Source organism: Elephas maximus, chromosome 11 (assembly GCF_024166365.1).
Source record: "Elephas maximus indicus isolate mEleMax1 chromosome 11, mEleMax1 primary haplotype, whole genome shotgun sequence".
Taxonomy (NCBI): domain Eukaryota; kingdom Metazoa; phylum Chordata; class Mammalia; order Proboscidea; family Elephantidae; genus Elephas; species Elephas maximus.
This window is the reverse complement of record NC_064829.1, coordinates 97,220,472-97,226,277: the sequence shown is the minus strand read 5'-3', so window position 1 is coordinate 97,226,277 and position 5,806 is coordinate 97,220,472. Positions and strand designations below refer to the sequence as shown.

Here is a 5,806-nt window from a genome sequence, read left to right as displayed (position 1 = left end):
ACACCCACTAACTTCCTACTGAGGTTTAGCCTGTTTTTCCACTGATTCTTCCCAGACCGAGAAGCCCTGGAGATCAGACTGTCCCAGGCCAGAGTCTGGCACTTCTGGCTCAAGAGATGCTTCTGCTGCTGCTGGTGCTGCTACTGTTCAAGCTGTGGGAAGGTGAGGGGGTCAGACAAGGAGCCCAGGTAGCGCAACGGTTAAGTGCTTGACTGCTAACTGGAAGGCTGGTTGTTCAAACCACCCAGTGGGAGAAAAGACCTGATGATCTGCTCCCATAAAGATTACAGCCAAGGAAACTCTATGAGGCAGTCCTACTCTGTCACGTAGGGTTGCTATGAGGAGCTCTGGTGGCACAACGGTTAAGCATTCATCTGCTAACCAAAAAGTTAGGGGTTTGAATCCACCCAGTGGCTCTGTGGGAGAAAAGACCTCGCGATCTGCTCCCATAAAAATTACAGCCTAGAAAACCCTATGAGGCAGTTCTACTCTGTCACATGGACTCACTACGAGTCGAAATCGACTCAACAGCACCTAACAAGAAGAAGGGGATCAGAGGCTAGAGGGGCCCAGGGGTGAGTCTGGACAGTCTGAGTCTGAGTCTCTTTCTCTCCAGGGGCTTTGTCTCAGGATCCTGACTGTAACATTGAAATACTGGGGTCGGTGACGGTGCAGGAGGGCCTGTGTGTCCTTGTGCCCTGCATCGTCTCCTACCCCAGGTACCATTGGACAGACTCAGACCCAGCTTATGGCTATTGGCACAACACTGAGGCCGCTACTGGACAGAGAGTCCTGGTGGCTACAAACAACGGCAAGCGAACAGTGCAGGAGGGAATCCGGGACCGATTCCAATTCTTTGGGAACCCCCAGAGTTATGACGGCTCCCTGAGCATCAGAAATGTATGTATGGAGGACAGGGGGACATACATCTTTCGATTGGAGAGAGGTGATTACATGAAACACACTTTCGTAAAGGAGCTCTTCCTGCTGGTGACAGGTAGGATAAAGGCACAGAAAAGGAGGGCATTTTCTCCTCAGCCAGGGTTGGGGGAGGCATTCAGGACCCTGGGAGTGAAGGGAGATAACTGAGGTCAACCCCTCTCTCTCTTCCTCAGCTCTGACCCAGAAACCTGAGATCTACGTCCCAAGGACGCTGGTGTCCAGATGCCGTGCAAACTTGAACTGCACGGTGCCGTGGGCTTGTGAGAGAGGGGCCCCCCAATTTCTTCTGGACACTCATCCCACAACCACAATACCACAACACCAAGCTTACCTGTCAGGCAACTCTACCTGGAGCAGGTGTGAACACAGAGAGGAGTGTCCAGCTAAATGTCTTCTGTAAGTGCTGGGACAGGATGTCTGTGTCCCTGAGGGGGCACTGGAGCCTCAGAGGAGCCAGAGTCCAGAATCCTTGATGTTTTCGATCTAGAGCCCAGGCTGGGGAGGGCCTCAGATCACCACACACCACCCCTTCTCAGGTTCTGTTCCTCCTGGGGAAAAAAGCCGATGTCCACACTGTACCCAACGACTGAAGTAGGAACTACCACATTTTTCTATCACAGATGCTCCACAGTTTGTAACCATCAACACTCCCTGGGGAAACTGTGCAGGTAGGAATGACCTGTCTTTCTTGGGGGCTGGGATGTGGCTAAGAGTGGGATCTGTTTCAGCTTAGGGAAGGGAAGTTGTATCAGAGTTAAAATAAGATGAAGTTTAAATCTGACTGAAGAAGCCCCCTACAGGTCCCATTCTCCTCCTTCCCCTAAATCAGGCCTGTCTTCCTCCCCTCCCCCCACACAACTCTCTCCAGCTCACTAAAACCAAAACCAAACCCATTGCCATCGAGTTAATTCTGACTCATAGCCAGCGACACCAAAGGACGGAGTAGAACTGCCCCATAGAGTTTCCAAGGAGCGCCTTGAGGATTCGAACTGCCTACTCTTTGGTTAACAGCTGTAGCACTTAGCCACTACGCCACCAGGGTTTCCTCCAGGTCACTAAACCAGTAAAACCAGTTGCCATCTGGTTGCCCTGTGTGTCAGAGTAGAACTGTGCTCCATAGGGTTTTTAAGGCTGTGACCTTTCAGAAGCAGATTGCCAGACATTTCTTCTGAGACACCTCTGTGTGACTCCGAACTATACCAACCTTTCAGTTAGTAGTCAAGCACTTAACTGTTTCTGCCACACGGGGACTCCAGTCTCCAGCTCACTGTTACCTCTTTATTGTCAAATTCATTGCCAAATTTGACTGCCACACCTTTCTCTCTCCTCTCTTTCCATCTGTCACCCTTTCTCTCCATCTCTTTCTCTTTCTGTCTGTCTAATATTTTTCAATGAGTTGAATTCTCATAAAATAAAATTAGCCATTTTAAAGTGAAAAATTCAGTGGTATTTAATGCATTCACAATGTTGTGTACCCACCACCTCTCGAAACATTTAAACATCACACAAAAAGAAAGCGCATACCCATTAAGCAATTGTCCCTATTTCCCCTTCTTCCCCAGCCAGGGCAACTACCAATCTGCTTTCTGTTTCTATGGATTTAACTATTCTGGACATTTAATATAAATGAAATCATACCATATGTGACCTTTTGTGTCTGGCTTCTTTGACTTAGCAAGTCACCTCTCTCTTGGTCTTCTACACCTTGTCCCTCCCTGGCCAAGTTGTTTCAATCTCCACCCATCTGCCCAAGTATGAGTGCTCCCAGCTGTGCCCTGGGCCACTCTTTCCCCCTCTGCACTCACCGTAGGTGGGCTTATCCATTCCTCTGGCTTCACTTTGAGTTTCACCCTGATATCTCCTCCATCTTTCTCTCCCGAGCCCCAAATCTCTGGCCATGGCACCTCCATCCCCCCGGTTACCCTGAGAGAATCCTGTGACTTACCCCAGGTGCCTCCTTTTCTCACTCTCCCTGGTGATCTGCTCTTGTACACATGATAGCCTAGGAAACCCTGTAGGGCACCTGTTCTGTGACATGTGGTTGCCATGAATAGGAATCTACTCGACAACACCTTGGCACCTAACAACAACTGTAAACTTCGATTCCTATAGTTGTTGTTAGGTGCTGTTGAGTTGGTTCTGACTCATAGTGACCCTATGCACAAGAGAATGAAACACTGCCTGATCCTGTGCCATTCTCACAATCGTTATGCTTGAGCCCATTGTTGCAGCCACTGTGTCAATCCATCTAATTGAGGGTCTTCCTCTTTTTCACTGACCCTCTACTCTACCAAGCATGATGTTCTTCTCCAGGGCTGATCTCTCCTGATAACATGCCCAAAGTATATGAGACATAGTCTTGCCACCCTCGCTTCTAAGGAGCATTCCGAATGTACTTCTTCCAACACAGATTTGTTCTTTCTTTTGGTAGTCCATGGTATATTCAATATTCTTCACCAACACCACAATTCAAAGGTGTCAATTCTTCAGTCTTCTTTATTCATCGTCCAGCTTTTGCATGCATACAGGGCAGTTGAAAACACCATGGCTTGGGTCAGGTTTACCTTAGCCTTCAAGGTGACATCTTTGTTTTCAACACTTTAAAGAGGTCTTTTGCAGCAGATTTCCCCAATCCAATGGGTCTTTTGATATCTTGACTGCTGCTTCCATGGATGTTGATTGTGGATCCAAGCAAGATGAAGTCCTTGACAACTTCAATATTTTCTCCATTTATCATGATGCTGCTTATTGGTCCACTTGTGAGAATTTTCGTTTTCTTTATGTTGAGGTGTCGTCCATACGGAAGGCTGTGGTCTTTGATTTTCATCTGTAAGTGCTTTAAGTCTCCTTCACTTTTGGTAAGCAAGGTTATGTCACCTGCATAACACAGGTTGTTAATGGGTCTTCCTCCAATCCTGATGTTCCATTTTTCTTCATACAGTCCAGCTTCTCGGATTATTTGCTCAGCACATAGATTGAATAGGTATGGGGAATGGATACGACCCTGACGCACACCTTTCCTGACTTTAAACCATGCCATATCTCCTTGTTCTGTTTGAACGACTGCCTCCTGATCTATGTACAGGTTCCTCATGAGCAAAATTAAGTGTTCTGAAATTCCCCTTCTTCACAGTGTTATCCATAATTCGTTATGATCCACAGAGTGGAATGCCTTTGCATAGTCAACAAAACACAAGTAAACATCTCACCTCCTTCCTCATCCTCCTTCTGCCCTGTCCAATCCTCTTTCCATCCACAAGGCCTCGCCCTTTTCTGCCTTCCCCATTGCTTTATCTTCCTCCCCAGCTTTCTCATCTCCAACCTGTTCCCCTCAAGCACAGGACTAGATTTTCCTGACACTCAGCACTGACCCCACCTCTCACCTGCTCACGAAGCCCCCCCCGCATAGCTCCCCAGTGCCCCCAGGACAAAGCCACAACCCCTCAGCTCCTCATGTCCCAAAACCTCCATGCCCTTTTTGTTAGACCACAGAAATATGTGCAGTTCCCTTTGTCTGCCAGGCTGTTCAGTGTCTTTGCACATCACTTTCTCTCCAACTGAGATGCTGGAAGGGAAGTAAGCTCCTCTCTGCCTTCCATGTTGGCTCAGCCTCTCCTCTTCCAGGGTGCCTCAGCCATTTTGAACTCCAGGATCTTTAAACTAGAGTTGTTACTGAACCCTAGAAGGTGGGTCCTTGTCCAGTGTGCTCAGACTTGCCAATTATCTGGACACTGGTCTTTGAAAAGGGGAAAGTAACTTTATTGTAATGGGCAGAGCAAGGAGTTGGGAGGAAGTTCCTCAGGTCTGGCTCACCAAGCTACGGGGAAGCAGGGCTTACATGTGATTTGGGCAGCAAGATGGTGACCATACAGGTGTACTGGGGAGGGAAAATTCTAGAAGTAAGCTGGAAAACAGGAAGTGATGTGGTTCTTGTCAGACCTCTGACTTCAGAATCGGGTCTGGGTGATGATTTTCCCTCTGATTCATTCCTTCTGTTGTCACATCCTCTGCTGGGGTCAGTTAGTGGTCACAGCTGGCCCTTCTGCACATGTGGCGGCAGGCCTAATCCGGCTTGGGATAGTTTAAGGACTAATGGAAATTTACTGGCATTTGTTGGGTCAGGTTACAGAGTTGTATATATCTGAGTGTAAGTGTCATTAGTCATGTGTTCTCTGTTTCTGTTTGGGTGGGAGGTGAAGGAGTGACTGCCCTCTCACCTCCATCATCCCTGGCCTCTCGATCTCTCTTTCACCCCACCTAGTCACTGCCCTCACTCCCGGACCTGCCCACTCACCCCATTCACTCCAGGCTCGTTCCCTCGTTCCCTAGCTGAGCCTCTGCCCTCTCTCTCTCCACAGCTCCGAAGACCTTGAGTAAGGGCTCATTGCCCCCTGTCCTGGTGGGCCAGCCTCTGCTTCTGGCCTGCACAGCTGACTGCAATCCCCCTGCCACGCTGAGCTGGGCTTGTGAGGGAAAATCCCTGAACACCTTCCAGCCCTCCGCGCCCGGGGTCCTGAAGCTGCCCCAAGGGGAAGCTGAAGATGAAAAGGAATTCACCTGCCTGGCTCAGAACTCTGTGGGCTCTCAGCACATTTCTTTGAGCCTCTCTGTGTATAGTGAGTTGCTGGGCATGTGCTGAGGGCAGGCAACCTGGTCAGGGGATTGTTTGGTCAGTGGGAGGGGTGGAGGCCAGGGGACAGAGCCTCACCTCCCTTTTCCTCCCCCAGGAAAACCCTCTTGCTGCCGTTCTGTGTCTGTGAAGCAGGAGGGGTCCTGGCCCCTGTTGGGGGCTGGCTTCCTCCTCACCTATGGCTTCATCTGGATCTACTACACCAGGTGAGCACACCTGCCCTTCTCCAGGGAA

General features: G+C 49.3%; 1 long non-coding RNA gene across 1 annotated transcript; it reads left to right on the top strand.

The window, feature by feature from the left end:
* Positions 1-1,136: 1,136 nt before the first annotated feature.
* On the top strand, positions 1,137-5,551 carry LOC126085571 (uncharacterized). The gene is made up of 3 exons (XR_007519308.1): positions 1,137-1,338; positions 1,563-1,610; positions 5,301-5,551. It is a non-coding gene; the product is annotated as an uncharacterized LOC126085571 (long non-coding RNA).
* The last annotated feature ends 255 nt before the right edge of the window (positions 5,552-5,806 follow it).